A 22,478-nucleotide genomic window follows, 5' to 3' on the forward strand; every position below is an offset into this window, starting at 1 on the left:
TTCGAACTCCGTATTTCGACTGGGTCCGCAAGATTAAAATTATTCCGTGTCAATCATTAATTCTGTAACGTTCATACGTTCGTTCACGCAGTTTTATAATACACGGCTAGTGCTATAAATCTAAAATATCACATTTATATTCTGTATGGTGGGTGGGAAATCACAATAGAGTAAGAATTATTAAAATTATATTTATTTGGTTTTTTTTTTACGATAATCATTATTGCAACCAGCACTCTTCTTTAGAGCCCGGCTTATTGTCGCGGGTTCATTATTGGTCCTTCGAGCCGGATCCATCCGGAATTTGGTCTCTTTGGTTCAGATTTTCGCCCACATTTTCATCCAAATTTTTATTTCACGAGATCGAATCCATTTTTCACCATCTGGTGTTATGCGTCCTTTTCAAACCCACGTTTCTTCATGGTCTTCGATTCACCAAAACCTATCTTGGTGCACATCTGGTACCTAAAAAACTGGTTACGGCTATTTTTAGTCATTTTCGAAAATATTTTCGGATACTTACGCTATTTTAAGAATTCAAATACGTGATTCTTCATCATTTTTCAAAAATACATTTGCGTTATTTTACCTTTTCCAAGAATTTTCCCTTTTCTTTTAGTTTTTTTTTTAACGAATTTAATTTATTTTCCTTTTTTCGTTTCTATAGCGAAATTAATCGCGATCCTTTTGGAATCATTTATATTTTTTCTTTACGAGTTTCACTCACGGGGTTCATCCAAAGTGGAATTTATTTTTATTTCTTTTTTTTTCGATTTCTCTCTTCCCTTTGGAAGCATCCTCTTTTAGTTTATTATTTCATTTGTTTCATTTTTTTGAAATTTGTCTATTTGGGTTTAATCATGGCTGACAAACTTGCGAAATTAATCCTAAAACGTACTACTTTTATTAATGAAATTTCTGAAACACTCACATTCGGACTCACCTTCCAATCCTGTTAATCCTATGCAAAATCAAATTTTTTCTGAAAGAGCAAGCGATGTTTCCACGATTTACGGTAATTTTCAAACGGCACACAATTCAATCATTGGTCTCTGTGATGAAGCCGAGTTCAACGCTCAAGATGCCATTCGTAAACAAGTGGATTTAGAATATTATGAAATTAAAGCCTTACTTCACCAATTATCAGAACCATCTACATCAGCAAATGTTCTCTCCCCAGTAAATACAACACCGAAATTGACTAAACTTCAAATTCCAATTTTTGATGGAAATTATAAAAATTGGCACACGTTTTTCGATCTATTCAGAACCATGGTACATGAAAACCAGTCACTATCTCCTATTGCAAAATATCAGTATCTACTCACATCGTTAACTGGAGAAGCCTTTAATCTGTTGAAAGGATTTCCGGTAACGGAAGTCAATTATAATATCGCCTATAATACATTAAAGGGACGTTATCAGAACAAACGCCATTTGGCGGCGCTTTACTTCAATGAAGTCACTAATCTAAAACCTCTGAAGGAGGATTCTGCTAAGGGTTTTCGTTCCCTTATAGATAGGAAAATATGGAAGGTTTTCGTACATCGGGCTTTCCCGTAGATCAATGGGATTTTCTATTATTTAACTTATTATTTCAGAAAATTAATTCTTCTATTAAAGCTACTTTTGAAGCCGAACATACGGAATTTGAGATCCCGACATATAAGCAACTGATTGCGTTTCTAGAAAAGAATGCAAAAGCTTTAGAGACAGTACTTTTAACATCAAATCATAAAACTTCCCAGAGCCGTTCAAAAATAAATATAAGCAATAAATATGTAAATTTAAAAATTGAACAAGGATCTTCCAATTCTGTCAATTTCCAATGTCTTTTATGCAAAGAAAATCATCCTATTTATCGATGTCATTTATTTCTTGCCAAGTCAGCAGGGAATCGTTTGGAATTAGCACGTGAGCACGATTTGTGCCGCAATTGTTTAAGTAAAAAGCATACAACACATCAATGTAAATCTACACATCAATGTCACACATGCAAACAGCATCACCATACTTTATTACACCTTAAACCTTCAAGCACACCTAGTATTCATGTTGGAACGTCCTACAATGAAAATCAATATTCTATTGAGTAGGATAAACACAACATTCTCTTACCTATCGCTACTTTAAACATTAAAGATCATTTCGGTAGATTGCATTTGGTTCGAGCTCTGATAGATTCAGGCAGTATGTCGAACTTCATTACCGACAAACTTTCACAAAGACTTCATCTACCACGACAAGCGACTTCCTATTTAGAAATTCATGGTTTAAATTCTATGATGTCCATATGTAATAAAGCATCAGTTAAATGTCTTATACAACCTGTCCAATCAGAGAAACCATCCTTTGAATTCACCGCCATAATTACACCCAGTATTTGCTCCGATCAACCTTCTAACGCTTCGATTATTCCTTTATATCCGCATCTGAAACAAATCAATATCCAAAATCATCTTTCTAACCTTAAAAGTATTGATCTCCTGTTGGGAGCCGAACTCGTTCCACAAATTTTAACTGGAGGACGCCTTAAAGGTGGACGTAATGATCCCATTGCTGTGGACTCCGTTTTTGGTTGGATCTTGATGGGAAAATCTTCATTACCATCAGCAGGAATTACATCAACTTGTCTATCAACCACCGATGCTTCCTTAGATAAATCGATTCAAAGATTTTGAGAAATTGAATCTCTCCCTAAAACTCAAATATTGACGCCTCAAGAAGAACAATGTGAAGAACATTTCAAAGCCAACTGTCAACGAACACCCACAGGTCGATTTATAGTATCTCTCCCATTCAAAAGGGGTGAATCACTCTCAGGAACGTCGTACCAATTAGCGTTAAAACGTTTCTTGCTGCTAGAAAATCGTCTCCTGAAAAATATTTCGTTAAGAACTGATTACATCCGCTTTATGAAAGATTACCTTCAATCGAATCACATGACATTGATTTCTTCTGACGCCTTGCGTTCAGATATGAATTATTATATTCCACACCATTGCATCCTTCGGCCTGACAGCCCTTCTACAAAACTCTGAGTCGTTTTTGATGCTTCGGCAATCACGACTAATGGAAAATCTTTAAATGATGCTCTTCTTGTTGGCCCTAAATTGCAACAAGACATCATAAAAATATTATTATCTTTTCGGTGCTTCAACTTTGCATTTATATGTGATATTAAGCAAATGTACCGCCAGATATTGATTTCACCTACTGACCGAAACTTCCAACGAATCTTATGGCGATTCTCTCCAAATGAACCCATACAAGAATACCAGCTTAACACCGTAACATATGGGGTAGCATCTGCTCCATTTCTCCCTTTACGAACTTTACAAGAACTATCAAATATCTATGCTACTGAATATCTAAAGGCTTCCAAAGTTCTACAGAACAATATTTATGTAGATGATATCGTCACGGGAGCTCAATTAGTAGAAGAAACACTTAATCTGAAAGATGAACTGATTAGTTTGTTGCGGAAAGGAGGTTTTGAGCTTAAAAAATGGGCTAGCAACTGTCCCGAAGTTCTTCAATTAATGCCTAGAACTGATTTACAGTGCCCAGTTTCATTGGATTATGAAGATATCAACTGTGTGAAGGTAATGGGTTTACAATGGGATCCGGAAACAGAAGAATTCCTTTACTCCTATACTCCTCGTTCTGGTCCTTGTACTAAAAGATCTATTCTTTTGGCCATAGCACGTATTTATGACCCTTTAGGTTTTCTGACTCCATGTATGTTAAAGGCCAAACATTTTATGGAACAGTTGTGTAAGTTGAAAATTGATTGGGATGAGATCCCTCCTTGTCATATTACTGATAATTGGAACAAATTTAAGAAAGGGTTTGAAGTAATTCCTAGTTTACGATTACCTCGTTTAATGATTCCTAGGAATTCACAATCTATTCCACTGCATTTATTTTGTGATGCTTCCCAAGTCGGCTATGCTGCTGTAGCGTATTTACGTTGTCAGCTCTTAGATTCCTCTGTCACTACATCCTTTGTATGTGCAAAAGCACGAGTAGCCCCATTAAAAACTATATCAATTCCACGCCTTGAGTTGTGTGGAGCGGTCTTACTTACCGATTTAGCTGAAAGCCTTCAAGACTATCTGTCACCCATCATTACCATAGATTCCATCACCGCTTGGTCAGATTCCCAGGTCACTCTGGCTTGGATTTCTTCCTTACCTAATCGTTGGAAAGTTTTCATTGGAAACAGAGGAACGTTTACCATCCAACAATTGGAAATATGTTCCATCAGCAGAAAATCCAGCCGGCTCTAGGGGCCTTTTTCCCGATCTTTGGTGGAAAGGTCCCTTGTGGCTCCGTGCTTCGCCAGATAAGTGGCCATCTTGTCCTTCAGTAACCTCTGTGCCGAAAGAAATAGTTGGTGAACAAAGAGTTCACGTATTAAATGTTACTGACGCTCAAAATCATATTTTTGACATTCTCCTTAATAAGTTCTCTTCTATAAACAAAATAAAACGTATTCTTGCTTATGTGTTACGTTTCGTTTTTCATTGTCGAAAACAAAAAAGATATTTTTCACTCACCTTATCACCTTTTGAACTTCAAAATTTTCTTTATAGTATGATAAGTTACATTCAAAACAAAACTTTTTCTGAACTATTCTCTTGTATAAGAGAAAATAAGACCCCTGCTAAAAATTTCCGTAAACTCGCTCTTTTTATCGATCGAGAGGGACTCCTCAGGGTGGGTGGTCGTATTAAAAACAGTACCGTGCCGTTTCAACATCAACATCCAGTGCTGCTACCTAAAAAAAAAAAACAAAAAACTCTCCAATCATTTTGTTGGTTCAACAACAATATTGGATTTTATCATCCCGGAACATCATTTACCGAATCATATCCAGATGTATCCGATGTTTTCGATGTAAACCCAAATCATATACACCTTTTATGGCGGATCTTCCCCGTTGTCGACTGTCAGAGGTGGTAGAGGTTCGCGGTCTGTAAAGTCTTACATTTGTGTATTAGTATGTACCGCCACCAAGGCGATTCATCTGGAGCTAGTTTCAGATCTCACCACGGATTCGTTCGTAGCCGCTCTACAACGCTTTATATCCCGTCGAGGACGATGCTCCACTCTTCTTTCCAATCAAGGGACCAACTTTGTAGGAGCGAACAACAAATTCAAAGAACTCGCCCAAGCTTCAGAGGAGTAATTGGAATTAACATGGGTATTGCATCCTGCGGGAGCTCCCCATTTTAATGGCCTCGCAGAAGCCGGAGTCAAGACGGTAAAGACTCATTTACTAAGAGCAATTGGTGATCAGTGAATGACATTTGAAGAGATCTACACAGTCCTTACCCAAATAGAGGCGGTGTTAAACTCTCGACCTTTAACGCCTTTATCATCAGATCCGAATTTGTTTTAGAGTCCGATGTCACCTAAGTTCCTATTAATCGCTTAACCAGATGGCAACTTATAAAGCGAACCGTCCAGGACTTTTGGAATCGATGGAGACACGAATACTTATCCACTTTACAACAACGCACAAAATGGAATGTGTCTATCTCTTGTCCGAAGATCGGGGACATGGTGTTGTAAAAAACGAGCAACTTCCACCACTGAATTGGAATCTCGGACGAATTGTAAAAGTACACCCCGGATCTGACGGCATGGTTCGAGTCGTAACCGTTAAAACCAAGACTGGATGTGTGACAAGACCAACGGTCAAAATTTGCCCCTCTGCCAACCGAAGAAAAAGAAAAAACCTAAAACAATTGATTCACATCGATTGTTCGTTTCATTTATTATGTATTTTATACTTACCTGATTGAATTTTTTTACTTTTTTTGTATCTTATATTATTGTTCAAAGAGAAACCAAATCTTTAATTTTGTTGGTGGGTGAATGTTAACGCGGCAACCCATATTATTTTACGCCTTGTTAATTCTGTAACGTTCATACGTTCGTTCACGCAGTTTTATAATACACGACTAGTGCTATAAATCTAAAATATCACATTTATATTATGTATGGTGGTGGGAAATCACAATAGAGTAAGAATTATTAAAATTATATTTATTTGGTCTTTTTTTTTGACGATCATCATTTTTGCAACCAGCACCCTTCTTTAGAGCCCGGCTTATTGTCGCGCGTTCACTCTTTCACTTAATCCTAGCCGTTGACGAGTTTCCGACGAAATAAAACTGCTTTGGCTACCCGGATCTAAAAGTGCTCGAATCAAATATTTTCGGTTATGTTTGTTATAGGCATGAATTATGATTGTGGAAAGTAAGACGTTTGAATGCGCGTTTGTATTAGATGCAAAATTTATATTGTGAGCCTGCGTAGTCGCTGATGACTGTGAGGGCGGTTCTGGTTGATTATATTCTAAATGAAGTAATGTGTGACGTCTAGCTTTACATTTTTTACAAGAACTTGAGCGACATTGCTGAAGATAATGACCGGTTCTAAGACAATGTATGCAAAGTTTTAAACGTTTAACCTGATCAATTCGTCCTTATACGGAAAGTTTTGCGAAATTTGGGCAATCTTGTATGTAATGTTCGCCTTTACAAATTGCACAAACTCTAACATTTGATTCATTCGCCACTATAAATGATTTCGTAAGCGCCTTTGTTTTTTCAGATATTGGTTGCTTTACTTCTATGTAGTGATGGGACGGTATTTGAGGAACGGTATTTTGGAACGGTATTTTTGAGGAGCGTACCGCTTCCACGCGATTTTAATTTGTACGATTGTACGTTTCCGACAAAGACAGTCAGGTTAAACGCCGTTGTATTGATATTTGTTTAAGGCTCCCTTAATATATATTTTTTTTTTCAATTTTCTGATAGTTTCTGATGTAATTTTTTAAAATTATGATAATTAGGGGTAGAGAATATATAATTTTTTCTAACTTGCTACGAAACCAGCTATGTTTTTGCTCAAGGTCACGGTATTTTGGAGCGGTATTTTGGAACGATATTTTTGGGTAGCGACCGTTCCTGGAGCGCGACCGTATTAAGAGGTACCGGTTATGAGCGGTATTCCCATCACTACTTCTATGTGATCAAGTGTTTCTAATAGATCCGCACGATTTTTTAATAGTTCTAGTAAATCTTCTAATTGGGGATCTTTTAATGAAACTTTATGTTCTTCCCATTCACGGTTTGAGCCACTGTCTAATTTAGTTGTAGCTAAATAAATAATAATAGTGTCCCAGTTCTCCGTAGGCTCTTTTAAAGCAGCTAAAGCGCGCATGTGTTAACGAATATCGTCAATAAATTTTCGAATTAAATGTTTTTTTCTAAAGCAATTTTTTCTATATCAAACAATGATTTAAGGTGATTTTGAATTAAAATTCGCGGATTATTATAACGTGTACATAGTAAATCCCAAGCAACGTCATAATTTATTTGAGTTATTTCTAAGCTTGATATTATTTCACGAGCGGACCCGGATAATGCGGATTTCAGATAATGAAATTTTTTAATATTGTTTATAGCGTTGTTGTTATGTATTAACGATTCGAATATATCGCGAAATTCCAACCAGGTTTCATATTCGCCTTTAAATTTCGGTAAGTCGATTACCGGGAGTCGCACACTCTGATCCGGAGTAGGACTCGCTACAAATGATGAATCGCTACACATGGTTTTGTTCGATAGTAGGCGCTTGACTTTCGCGGTGCTAGAGTAAAACGACCCTTCAAATGTTTCTCGTGCATCCTCACTATCGACGCCCAACACATTAATTTCATTTTGAACATCCTAAAATTCATCTATTATTTTAATTGCGCGATCATAACGATTTTGTAATTCTAATAATAATAACTCATGATCTTTTTCGCCATCCGTGATATCAGATTCAAATTTATTAATAAATTTAACAAAATTCGTTAGTTTTGCTTTTATAACCCCTCATTTTCTAATTAAATTAATTAAATTAAATCTAGTTGACTCATTTTGAATGCAAATAAAGACTTGGTTCAGATCGAAAACGATAGGGAAAAATAGCAAATTGGAAAAAAGGAAAGGGACTCACAACACAGTAATGGCGGCGGCGTCGCGTTGAATTCGGCTAGGCGATTTTTCAATAATTCTTAAATTTCTTCAAATCCGGCTCGAAGGACCATTTATGTTTTTGATTTTATCTGGTTCGCGCTGGTTAACACGAATTCTTTTAGTTTCTGATTTATTCGATGTTTATTAATTATTTATCTTAGGCGATGAATACGGCGTGATGCCAGCGAAACGAATTGTTTGCTACTAACTCATTTTTTTTATTTGTTTGTATCGATGAACACTAAATTTTCAAAGCATACTAACATTAAAAAATTGAAAAAAATATGAAATAGGCAACCCAAGTTGCAGCTAACAATAATTCTAATTAATCTAAACAGTCAATAATAGTTCAGTCTGTTATCATAATCGGTTTCTTTTAAGGCCTGATGTAAAACAATGTGGTGGAAATACATATTCTCTCGAGGAATCTTGTGGACAATTGTTTTTGGGGTTCCCAGATTATGTGGGATCGCATTGCCCACCAAGGTGATTTACGCAACAATGTGATATACAGATGTCTGAATAGGCTACACGTTGTCAGTTTCCCGTAATCGCTAAGGCAATCTTAAAAACACTTTTAGAGAAAAATGTCTTTCTTACAATTAGTCATACTTGCATTGCACATTTTTGCCATGCAGTTGCATCATATTCGAAACATTGAAAATAAATCATCATACGCTTACATATAATGCAAAAATGGGATGTCTTTCTTCTTTTACTCGCAGAGTACCTTCTGCATGCATTTCTGACTTCAAATTTGTCTCCATCGCCAGTATTATGGTCTTCTTTTATTTGCAACACTCTTCTAATACACACCTTGACTTCACGTGTGATGCGAAGATTCTGTAATCCTCGTTCCATTTCAGGTTTAACCAATTGTATTGCTAATTGTTTAACAAAATTATATCTGGTCAGCTTCGGATTATCTCTATATGACTGATGAAGTAAATAAAAATTTACAGAAGAAATGTCCACCATTCTGAAAAAGATAGCCATAGGCCATCGCCTTGTCCTTCGACCCGATGAATAAATACAACATTTTTCATCAAGACTATCCACACCTCCTTTTGTATTATTGTAATAGGAGATTATTTCTGGTTTACCACTGTCGGTCTCTTCTTGGTGGTGAACAGAAGAAACTAGTATGACAGCTTTATTTTTCTTCGTCATATAAGATAACATTGTTGTGGTATTAGTATATCCATACAAAGATGAACCTACATGCCTTGTTCGGTTTGCAAGGAACTCTGGAGGAATCTCTTTCTTGTTTTTCTTCAGAATTCCTACATAAGTAAGTTTTACTTTCTTTAGTGCATCTATCAGCTCTATGGAAGAAAACCAATTATCGGCCGTTAGGTTTCGGTTTGTGCTGATAAATGGTTTCGCCAGCCTAAGTACAGATTGGGTTTTCTTAGAGTACGTCTTTAGATCGTCAGATAAATCATATCCATCCGAATCTTTGCCACTATAAATGTAAGCGTTTAGTAGATATCCTTTCTTGCATCCGTTAGAGCCATTATTTTTAATCTATACAGTTCTTGAGGAATGTACATTTTGAATTTTGAACGGTCGCTAAATGAAACCAGTATCTCGTCTACACGTGCACAATAACCTATTGTGTAAACGTTTTGACAATTACGAATAAAGGCATTAAAAATTTCCGAAATTGGGGTAAGAATATCCCGATTTCTACGTTTAACTCTGGTAACGGGATCGTCAAATCTTAGAGCTGAAAGGATGACTGCTAATCGGTTGGCATTTGTAACGCACCTGAATATGTCACGACCTGATCCATCAATAGCGAATAGGAACCGTATATCTTCATGATTAGACTTGAAGATTGAAGTGAACAATAGCAAGCCTATCAAAGACCTAAGTACTATGACATCGAAATCATGAAGATCACTGCTAGTTTTATTTTTATATTTCAATCTTATTTTAGCCATGTGTTTATTTGTCCACTGAACAATGACACCAATTATCTCATCGAAGAGAGTATTCCATACATTTTCAGGTTGTTCTTTTGTAACAGTAACTGTTCTTCAATCCTGGACATTTTATGGCAATATTATGATTCAAGGTACGCGTGTTTTTACTGCGTGGAGGTACTTTAGACCATTTGTAGCGATTTTTACCATAGAAAAATTTGTGCTAGGAGAAGACTCTGGTGCCAGTAGTTCTTCATCTTCAGTTGTATTACGCTCTAAATCTTCATCTGCTTCTATTTCAGACTCGGTATCATGATCGCTTGGAACAAAATCATCATCTGAATCTACGTCGCTTTCGTTAGAACGGTCTTCTAACCATTTCAGTAATGTTTCTTCGTAATCTTTATGTCAATACCTTACCCTCTTTCTTTTACCACCACATTAACTATTGAATAGATGTAATAGCGTATTATGTTGTCTAATCTGTAAGGTAAAAGCACCAGTACTTGACACTTTAAGGATTTATTAGTCTGTTTGTTCAACAGTGCTTGAACCGAATACACTTTAGAGGAAACTTCTAATTAGTGATAGCTGCACAAACTATTCCCCTATTATAACGTAACAAGAATTACATTAATAAAATCACTATGATTTTTTTATATAAATATATAGGTATACAGGGTCATCCACGACGACCGTCCATTAGAACTTTACAGGGTTCTGGTCAAAATAAAAACTTGAAAATTCAGATTTAAGTATTATCAATTGCGTTCTCTTCGACCGGTTATACCGGAAGTCGCCACCTACTTTATTTTTTTAAATGGAACACCCTGTACATTCTTACATATTTGGATTTGTCTGTTTTCAAGGTTTATGAATGACTTTACTTTTTGCAATTTGATTTGGCCGTTCTCGAGTTATTCGAATTTTTCTAGAAAAATCTGCTCCAGCAGACATTTGTTCAAAAAATCAGAGAACACTTGATTTTTGGGATATCAATTTAGGATTCAGAACATGCTTAAGCACCATGATGGAGTATGTTTTGGTGCCGAGTATGGCTGTCTAGAACGTTTGGTCACGTTTGGTAACGTTTGGGCACGTTACCATTTCGAAACTTGGAAGTACCATAACTTCATTTCTTTAAATGGCACCCCTATATTTTATTACTTAGTCGTCTTCCTTTTTTGCTAACTTTTTTGTAAAATATTCTTCACACAGATGTCCCGGAGCCCTTCTTTTAAAACCCGTCTGCGTTCTTCGCCTTTTGTGTCTGAATTATCGCCTGCGGTGTTAAATGGTACATAGCGTCTGATATAGATAGCGTCTGGGTTCCATGGAAATAGACCACATTTTCTAAAACCATTTTCCAGGATAGTCACAGTTAATACATCGTCTATAACTTATTTCAGAAGTTTAGAAAATATTTTTCTTTATGACTGGAGCCTCCAAATTGGATGGCCTCCATGCGTGTACTTTCATCTTCCAATGCTCCTTCAGAGTCCTGAAAACCGAAACATCCATTGGTTGCAACAGATGTGTTGCATTCGGGTACAGTGCGATCAGAATGATGCCATTTCTTTCACAAAACTGGCTCACTTGCAAACTCAGATGAGACGCGTGCCCATCCACAAAAAGAATGACCGGCAAAGGAATGTTTCAGCCATGGGTGGAAAATGTCAGCAACAAACTCGAAAAAAGCCTCGCAAGTCATCCAACCAGACTCTGTTTTTCCTAGGCCCCACCTTGCAGGGAAACTCTCTGCAATTTCATGCGGGATCCTTTTATAAGGTACAAGAGGGTAATAAGGGCCACTTAAGAATTTTTTTAAATTTTTTCCGAATGAAACTCTTTTAAATAAGCATAAAATATATTCGCTTATCAAACTATTTATAAAGTACAAAATGTAACTAAAATAACGTCGGTTGTATACATAGCAAGCCTGTAAACAAATATTATGTATTCAACATGTGTGGTCGTTATTCTCCGGCTCGGCTGAAAATAAAGCCCATCATTAACATTACTACAGTTTTTTTGATTTAAACAAGTCTGTTGTAACTTCTTGAGCCCTATAGTTTAAGGCCTTTTTTCTCGGCCTAGTACATTTTTATTCTGGTAATTCAGGCGTTTTCAGTATATTACTGAACGCATTTCTTTCATTTGATTTTGAAGGTCTAGGCAGATCTTCGGTTCACTTTCGAGTTATGTTGCAGATCAATTGTGTACGAAGTACAGCCAACGGTATGTTCGCGTCATCGTCAGAACTGGACGACTCCTGGTTGCCGACAGCAGGACTAGTTAACAAAGAAGTCGATGAAGTTTGATTTTCAACAGGCCTACATACCGAAGAGGGTATATGCCAGTAACTCTAAAGCCACTGGTAATGTTGGCTACGGACATACACTTTTCCCATACCGGTGTAAAGATATGTGAAAATCTGTCTTTAGTCAGCTTACGATCTGGTGTTTGATCCCAATACGTCATCAACTCCTCGTCCCAGAAATGTTCAAAGGACCTAAACACTGCTCAATCCAGCGGCTGCAATTCATTTGTGGTATTGCTAGGTAAACAAAACAGAAGAATCTCCATTTCTTCAGCCTTCTGTGCAACCATCATATCAAGATGCGACGTAGCACCATAAAAAATCAGAAGAACTTTGCCTGTGGGTTTGTACTTTGCAAAATGTTCTAGCCATTTGCAAAACAGTTGGTAGTCATACTACCTTTTGGGCTCATTAACACAGCTGACCCAGCAGGAAGACCATCTTGAAAAGTAGGTTTCTGACGTATGCCCTTAAAAAGAATCATGGGTGGTATTGCGTTACCCAAAGCGTTAACGCATGCCACAACAGTTGAGTTTTCCGCATGTTCTTGGGCTACAAGATGAACTCTTTTGGTTCTTTTTAGGGCCAACACGGATTGTTGATGATGCAATGTTAAGCGGCAGCCCTTTTCATCCATATTGAAAATTCACTCAGGTGTATGTAACATTTTATTCTTTTCAAGAGTGAATCGTAATTTTCTGAAATAATCGTTAACAATAAAACGATTTAATTTCTGAGCTCTTGCTGGATTCATACACTGTGCGCGACGCTTGCTTAAACGTGGGTGACGTTTTAGGAAGGCGCTGAACCAATCCTTTCCAAGAATTTGGTTATTTTTCTTTTTTTCAAATTAATTCCGTTTGCCTTAATGAAACTGTATACATTTCTCCGAAGTGATTTAGGTGTCAAGGGCATACCAACTTCCGCCAGTCGGATTATTCTGTTTCCTTCAACCTTGTAATTCAAAGTGACCCTTGGAACGTTAAATTTTTTTGCTGCAGTTTTATATGGAGTTTTATGTAACCGTACATCTTCCACAGCCGCTTTCATAGCCTCTTGTGTATATTATATAAACGAATGAAAACCGTGCACTCGTTGTAATCAGACGATCACTGTGTCACTGGCGCTGTACTTAACGGCACGATAGTCTGTATTTACGTCGCTACAGAACTATGCTACACAAACAAACATATTTCGATCTTTTGCCGCCTGTGTTTCTCTTGTTAATTTATTTTTTCTTCATAAGTGTCAACTACGAGTGCAGTGTCAACTACTGGTGGTTTTACCTTAGTTGAAATATCTAATTTATAAATATTTTATGTTTTTCAACTAAAGAAATAGATACTTTAACCACTATTGCTTTAACTAATCGAAAAACATAAAAATACCTATCCACAAACATTCATTTGACTAATACTTCATATACTTTATCTACTTTTTCGACAACTAATGTGAAATAGCTATTTGATCACATTATTTTTCTCTGTGTAAGAGAAGACCTTGTGCTCCTTGTCAAATGTTTTTTATTTATTTTCATACGTATTCAGAAATCTGTAACTATATCTAAAGGAATTGGGAAAGGTAGACGAGTAGTAGTGGTAGAGCACTTCAAGATGGAACGTCTTTGGCGGTTAGTTACCAGATTGAGACTTTCAACTTTAATATGTGAATTGATTGTAAATTCTAATTGTAATAAAAGGTTATAAAAACTGTAAAATGTTGTTTTGATTTAAAAATGTTGGAAGATATTTACGTTTGTAATCCCCATGTGCGTTAAGTCGACGAGACATATTTACCGGTTTCTAACGGATCGGATGTTACGAACAAGTTCAGTCTTATTCCAATACCTCGAACCGACCACATGTATATCGTTCTATTTTAATAAACAAGTTTACGAACACAGTGCCTACGTATCAATTTCCTGTCAGGTTATGGGCCCAGGGACACCCAGGGACATCCAGGGACACACAGAGGTATCCAGAATACTAAGGCCCTAGTGCTACAGTGTTGTACAGTTTTTTTTTACGTGTAAATTGCGGGCGCGGAAAGATTATTTTAACGGAAAAATCGAGAAATGGCGTCAACAACCGGTTTCGCGAATATAGAAAAATTAACGGAAGACAATTACGATTTGTGGAAAGTTCAAATGAAGAGTGTGCTGGTGTTCAACGACTTGTGGTCATACGTTGATGGCTCGGAGGTAAAATCGGAAAGCAATGCACTAGAATGGACAAAGAAAGACTCAAAGGCGTTGGCGTTGATAAATTTAAGTATGTCACACAGTCAACTTCAACACGTGAAGAAAGCGAGGACTTCTAAAGAAGCCTGGGATATGTTAAGAACCGTGTTCGAATCCCGAGGTCCGGTAAGAAAAGTAGCTTTGTATAAACAATTATTAAGGATGGAAAAGACATCCGACGAGAAAATGTCGCAATACGTTACCGTCTTCGCCCAAAAGGCGGAACAGCTGGAAGAAGCGGGAATCGTAATTCCTAACGAGTTGTTGTCAATAATGTTGTTAAGTTCATTGCCGACAGAATACGAAAGCTTTAGCGTTGCAATAGAATCAGGTGATGATATACCGACGTTTGAAAATTTAAAATTAAAACTCGTGGAAGAAGAAGCACGAGAACGATCGCGCCGTGAAAAACGGAAACGAAAAAACGAACAACGCACTGTTAACGAAAGGAACTTCAAACCAACCAAAGAAATTTGGAGGAAATTTCAAAAACAATGGTTTGAAAGGTGAAACGCGTAAATTTCAGGGAAAATGTTTTACGTGTAACAAAATCGGACACATTAGTCGTCATTGTAAATCCAAATCGAAACGAAATGAACAGAATAACGCGAGTGATGCAATGACCGCGATAGTATGTAACGTTGAACCTGTCAACAAAACAAATTCGTGGTACCTTGACAGCGGTGCAACAAGACATATGTGTAATAAGAAACAAGACTTTTCTCTATTGAACGGATGCGAGAAAATAAAAATTTATACGGCCGCGAAAAATTTTGTGAAATCTGATGGCAACGGTGATTTACATTTGGGCGCGGAGTTAAATAAAGAGAAGGTAAACACGATAAAATTACAGAACGCGTTGTATGTACCAGAACTTCGAAATAACCTTTTATCCGTATCGTGCATCATAGACAATGGTTATACAGTAACGTTTGACAAAAATAACGCGACGGTATTTAGAAAGAACGGTTCGGTTGCTTTAACTGCGTCGAGACGCGACCAACTTTACGTTGTAAATCAAAAAGAAGAATGTGCAAAAGTGGCAAGAGAATCCGACGACAATTTGCTTCGATGGCATCAACGATATGGACATTTAAATGTAAAAGACTTAAAGATGTTAAAAAGTGCAAATATGGTTAACGGCTTAAATCTCACTTCAAATGCGAATGAAATAATGAGCGAAATTTGTGCGAAATGTAAAATTCATGTTCAGCCATTCAAACAATCAACTCATCGCGAAAAACACGTTCTAGGTTTGGTTCTTTCGGACATTTGCGGTCCAATGAGGGTTGAATCCCTAGGTGGTGCTACATATTTTATCACCTTTATTGATGACTGTTCTAGGTATACAGAGACAGTAATGTTGAAAAATCGTTCTGATGCTCTCCAAGCATTCAAAAATTACAAACGAAGAGCAGAAAATCAAACTGGTCGACGAATGAAGAAACTTCGAACAGATAACGGAAGAGAGTACCTGTCAAACGAATTTAAGAAGTATCTTGAAGAAGAGGGTATAGTTCACCAACTTAGCGTCGAATATACGCCTCAGCAAAATGGAGTCGCTGAGCGCGCGAATCGGACATTAACAGAGATGGCTCGTTGTATTTTGCTGCAAGCCAATCTCTCCCAATCATTATGGGCAGAAGCAATAAATACGGCAAGTTACCTACGAAACAGAAGTGCAACGAAGTGCCTTGATGGTGTTACCCCATACGAAGTTTGGACACAACAAAAACCCTACGTTGGTTTTTTGAGAAATATTGGTAGCAAAGTAATCGCTCTCAACAAAAGTCAAAATAGAGGCAAATTCCAACCAAAAGGTGACAATTACATCCTGGTATGCTATTCCGAAGAATCAAAGGCTTATCGATTATGGAAACCAGGAACCAAAATTGTTATTAAAGCACGCGATGTAAAGTTTTTCGAAAATACCGAGATCAATAAATCTTCATGCGACGTTCCATTCATTTCTGATGTGAACATATCAAATGAAACAAATCAAGACTCAGCCAATGAAGAAGATGAGTGTGAACTAGAACAAGAAAATAAGAACGAGAATCACTCATCCAGAGAAGAACCAGAAACAGACGAGGAAGTATTGGATACTCCACAAAGAGGACCTGGCCGTCCAAAAATCATACGAACAGGTAAACGAGGTCGCCCAACTAAAGTTTACAACATGAAAAAGAACGAAAATTTAGATCCCCAATCAGCATCGCAAGTTCTAGGAAGAAGTGACGAAGAATTATGACTAGCTGCTATGAGAAAAGAATACAACACACTACAAGAAAATAAGACATAGGTTCTTGTTCCTAGACCTACAAATGCAAAAGTATTAGCAAACAGATGGGTATTAAAAACAAAAACTAACCAAAAAGGAGAAATTGAGAAGTACAAGGCAAGACTTGTAGCGCGGGGACACACGCAAGAACAAGGAATCGACTATGACGAAGTATTTGCTCCTGTAGCAAGATATGAAACCATTCGAACAATGCTAGCAGCAGCTGTGAATGAAGAGATGTATGTTCATCAAATGGATGTGGTTTCGGCTTATGTACAAGGAGAACTAAATGACGAGGTGTACATGGAGCAGCCTGAAATGTTTATTCCCCACGGAGAAGAAAAGAAAGTGTGTAAATTACTAAAACCACTTTACGGTTTGAAACAATCCGGTCGAGAGTGGTATAAAAGACTAGATGCGTACATTATAGAAAACGAAGGTGTTCGTACTCTAGCAGATCCATGTGTTTATGTATTTGGTGAAAAAGATGATCGAGTGATCATGATTATTTACGTTGATGATCTGATTTTGATGTCAAAAAAGATTGAGTCCCTAGAAAATGTCAAACGAAAGATGAAGTCAACATTTAAAATGGTGGATCTAGGACCAATCAACAATATCTTGGGAATTAACGTTCATCGAGACCACGCCACTGGGAAGATTAATCTCTCTCAGAAGAAGTATGTAATGGAACTTTTGGAAAAGTTTAACATGGAACAGGCCAAACCTGTGTCAACCCCAATAGAGTCCAACTTGAAAATAACCAAGGAAATGGCTCCATCGACAGACAAAGAACGACAAGAAATGAAAAACAGGCCTTACAGAGAACTAATTGGAGGTTTGATTTACTTGGCGAATGCAACCCGGCCTGACATTGCATTTGCGGCAAGTACGTTAAGTCGTTTTTGCTCTGATCCCGGAAAAGAACATTGGTTAATTGCTAAACGTGTTTTGAGATATTTAAAGTCAACAATGGATTACGGTATTACCTATGTTAAAGATAAAGAGTCGCTTAAAGTCTACACAGACTCGGATTGGGCAGGGGACATCGATGACCGAAAATCATGTTCAGGTAATGTTCTGATTTTAGCGGGGGCTCCCATTAGTTGGAAATGCAAGAAACAAACATCGGTTGCGCTGTCAACTATGGAAGCGGAATATGTTGCTCTTTCAGAAGTTACGCGTGAAATAGTTTACATGAAATGTTTGTTATCGTATACAGGGTTTGAAATATTTGCAGGACCCCTACCAATGTGTTTTGTGATAATGAAAGTGCGATTAATTTGAGTAAAAATACAGTTTTTCATAAACGAAGTAAACATATAGACATCAGTTTTCACTTTGTTCGTGAATTAGTTGATAAGAAAGACATTGTTGTGAATTATTTGCAAACTGACCATATGCCTGCGGATATTTTCACGAAATCCTTAACCAAAAGTAAACATGAAAATTGTGTTAAAATGTTAAAATTAAAATGTTGATTATTTTGTATTGTTTTTCACGCACACGTCGGTAGAGGGAGTGTTGGAAGATATTTACGTTTGTAATCGCCATGTGCGTTAAGTCGACGAGACATATTTACCGGTTTCTAACGGATCGGATGTTACGAACAAGTTCAGTCTTATTCCAATACCTCGAACCGACCACATGTATATCGTTCTATTTTAATAAACAAGTTTACGAACACAGTGCCTACGTATCAATTTCCTGTCAAAAAAAATATTAAAAATTATTTGAGAAATAAATTCAAAAAATAACAAAAATTCGTACAGTGCGCTTAAGCGGAGCCTACGATATTCCAGGCCGTACTGTGATGGTGGTGGTTCGGGGTATAAACTACGATGACAAAGACGGACTATAGCAGTGTAGCCGTTTTAAGAAGACGTTCATCGTTCTACGTGGATAGAAAAAAATATTTGTTTTTATGTGACATTAAATTTTCTTAACTTTATTTTCTAGTAAATTAATTAAGTTATTACAATTGCAATTAAAATAATTTAAATTAATATTTTCTACCATATGGTTTAAGAATACATTTTTGAGAAGTTCTTTTTGATTCGCGGACTTTTTAAAATAGGTCTCGGATTCTTCTATAATAATTTTAAATATAATGTAAAAAGTAACGCAAATAAGAGCAAATTCTGCAGTAGGGTATTTTAATTTTCCTCGCGACAATTTATCTATATATATACATACATATTTATATGGTTTGGTTGAATCAAATCTCTATTTGTGCTTATTAAAGCTTCACAATTTGAACAGTTCATTTTGGATTTTAATTTAAAGATTATATAACCTGCCACATAGGTAATTAAATGAACTTCTTCAAGAGATATAGTTGTTTCTAAGCATTTAGTACCACTGACATTTAAACGTCAAAAATATTTCTGACAAAGATTGCAAAGCCTACTAAGATTTTTTCATTAAAAATTCACTCCAACTTTCGATTAACAACCCTACAGCTTAACAGTTAGTGTTTGCTTAATTATTTTTTTTCTCAAAAATTAGTCGTTTTTGGAAAAATTTTAAAGAGACAAAAAAGTTTTAGGATACTTTCATCTACCTAGATAAAAATTTTTTAATGTATTTATCATCTGCATAAAAAATATTAGCAAAACTGTAAAGGGGGGGGTTACGTTTAGTAGTTTAGAGGGGTACGTTGAAAGTACAAATAGGGTCAAAACATGCCCTATTATGAGTTAAACATATTCCCCAAATTTCATTTTCCTAGCGTTTATGGTTTTTGAGAAAAAAAAATTAAACCAAAATTTTCCGCCATTTTTGAAGGGGTTTAGCTCCTTAGGGGAGCCGAAGTCGCCCATGGTTCATATATCAAAGTACCCTTAAAATTCACTAAAGAATCACCCCTTGAAGTTTGTTGCAGTCATTCAGATACACCCTGTATAATGAATCTATTTCTTCATCACTAACTGTAATATTAAATATTCCTGTGGCAGCTTTAACCCTTTCGTTACGGAGTATTTTCAAGATCATATAGCAAGCCCACATATACAAAAACGTATGCGTACGCTCTTAGTAACGAAAGGGTTAAGTTTTAACATGCTGACTTTCCCTATTTTTGATTCTGAATGTAAAACATCTCTAATCGTAATGTAATAATTAGACCCAGACATTCTCCTATACTTTCCAAATTGATTTTCCAAATTATCCGTTTGAAATTTACCCAATAAATCATAATCCAATTTTAGATGGTTCAATAAATAATCACACATACATAAAATGGTACGAGTATTGCATGTTATTGCATTATATGTGTCTGTGGTAAATTTTTCGTTACCAGGAAATTTATTCCATTCTTCTAAAAACAATAGGAAATCTTTTAGAAATTTAATTTGGTGTCCATCAAGAGATGAAATGGGTTCCAAATATTTGTCATTTTTGTGAACACCATGATAAGCAGTAGAGCAATTGACAATTTTCCACCATTTACCAAATATTTCGATCATATATTTAGTGCCATTTACCTCTGGATTTTCTTTAAAATAATGTTCTAGTGCAATGACATTACGCTCGTCAATAATTGCTAGAGCTAATTTAACATTTTGTCTTTCTTATGAAGAAGGAAACATTGATTTATAGTTTAAATTGGGAGCATATTTGATTAAATTGGATTTTTCAATATTGTATATACTTCGGAGATGTTCAAAAGAAGCAATACATACAGTTTTGTCTACAGGAGGTATAAATTTAAATATCTTTTTATTGATCCAGTTATTTCTGAAATTTTTTTAGGTACTCCAGTACCTAAAATAAATATACAGGGTGATTTATAACATACGGAGCAGACTAAAAGAGTAGGTACTGGAGGTAAAACTGAAGAGATTTTCTTAATAATGTTTTGTTAAAAACTTAATAGTTACATAGATATCGCATGTTAATTTTTTAAATAATTTAACGTCCATTTTTGAGAACCGCTGATATTCAGTAAAGAATAATTAAAATACTTGTCCGTTGCTAAGTAACCAAATCAACTGGATTGGCAGCAATAAAAACATGGTATCAGCGGTTCTCAATAAACAAACACCACCGTTTCAGCGTTTTAACAAATTTTTAAATAGCCGTAACTGCAATGTTATAAAGATTTTATTATTTTTATTAATTATGCATTGTTTAAGTAACCCCGAAATATTCGCAGTTTGAATTTAAGCGTAGTGTAATACCGTATATGGTAAGAAATGCTCGGCCGTTACTTCAACTTTAACGTTCTATATCTTTGTGATTATTAAGTTGTGGTCAAAATTTTATTAGAAAAATATCTTCAATTTGGCTCCTAGTACCTACCCTTTTAGTCTGCTCCGTATGTTAAAAATCACCCTGTATATGTAAGGGGTTATAACACCTCCGCATAATGCTTTTAACATTTTTCTATTGACCCGGTTGTTATCGCTTATAATGGAAATGGTTTGAAAATCAACTGCACTTACGAGTTGAATTACATCCGTTGTTACCTTAAGTAAAAATTCGGAGTCTAATTTACTGATAGGAAATATCGCAACTACTTCTTTATATTTTGATAACAGTGATGATATCATGAAAACCTGAAGTTTTCGCTGCAGATTTGGGAGAATTACTGCTGTAACCGAATGCACTGTCGATTTGATGTACACTTCATCCAATAATAAATTTACATATTTATCTTTAGTTGATAATAGCATTCGTTTAGATTTTAAATATTTTATGCTATTATCATTAATACCGATAGAGCAATTTTCTTCGGTTGATGAAATTGATTTCAAATAATTGGGAGGTGGCCATAACAATATTTTATGATCTCGCAAATAATTGTAAGCGCATGGAAATTAGAGAAACAGTTTGAGGGGTATACGTAGGTTTTAATTCATTTAAATTTTGAATTTGGTTTATGAAAAAATCGATATTGCTTTTCTTGGTTGGTAGTTTTTCTTGTAATTCTAGTAAATTTCTCAATATAACTGATATATTCTGAGCAGGGTACACTACTTCTTCCTTCCATGAAATTAGAGTTGCAAGTAATAATTCAAATTGCTGTATGTTTTGAATAAGTTAAAAATGTATGACAGTAGGATTAATTTTTCTATCTTTAGAAAAAAATTCAAAATTAAGTGTCGGATATATTTTTAAGCTGCACAATATATTTGGAACTGAATTGAAATCTAAAATATATAAACAAATATAGTCTTTTAATAAGATAAATTTATATTTTTTATTACATTTTTGGACTATGGCTAAAATGGATTCATATAAATTGTGAGTAGTTTGTCCATGTATTATAGGCATATCAATTGTGGGAACTGCATTTTTCATTAAAATGCGTCGTCGGTAAGATTTATCAAAGCTATACCACTTTTCTTCAAAATGTTTTATGCAAACACGAGAATCCTTCGACGCTTTAAAATTATTTCCAAACGCGGTTTCCCATGAACGTTTCAAATCTTGATTTAAAGGAAAATTGAAGGTAGTAATGTACTTGTGCGCTCTAATTATAGGCGACAATAACAGCGCAGGTGCTGGTTTCAAAAATTAGTAATAATAAAAAAAAACAAGATGATTGTAAAATAAAATATAATTGTTTAATTAAAAAAATTAAATAAAACAAATGAAAATTGATTAATTACCTTCTGAAGCGGCGTAGCGATGCGGTAGAGAATTAAACTGAATTTTTGGC

General features: G+C 35.8%; 1 long non-coding RNA gene across 1 annotated transcript; it reads right to left on the reverse strand.

Moving 5' to 3' along the window:
- Positions 1-310: 310 nt before the first annotated feature.
- LOC139431664 (uncharacterized) lies at positions 311-1,254 on the reverse strand. The gene is made up of 3 exons (XR_011641717.1): positions 944-1,254; positions 524-887; positions 311-473 (listed from the first exon to the last, which is right to left on the reverse strand). It is a non-coding gene; the product is annotated as an uncharacterized lncRNA (long non-coding RNA).
- Between the last annotated feature and the right edge of the window lie 21,224 nt (positions 1,255-22,478).

Source organism: Onthophagus taurus, chromosome 11 (genome assembly GCF_036711975.1).
Source record: "Onthophagus taurus isolate NC chromosome 11, IU_Otau_3.0, whole genome shotgun sequence".
NCBI classification, from domain to species: Eukaryota; Metazoa; Arthropoda; class Insecta; order Coleoptera; family Scarabaeidae; genus Onthophagus; species Onthophagus taurus.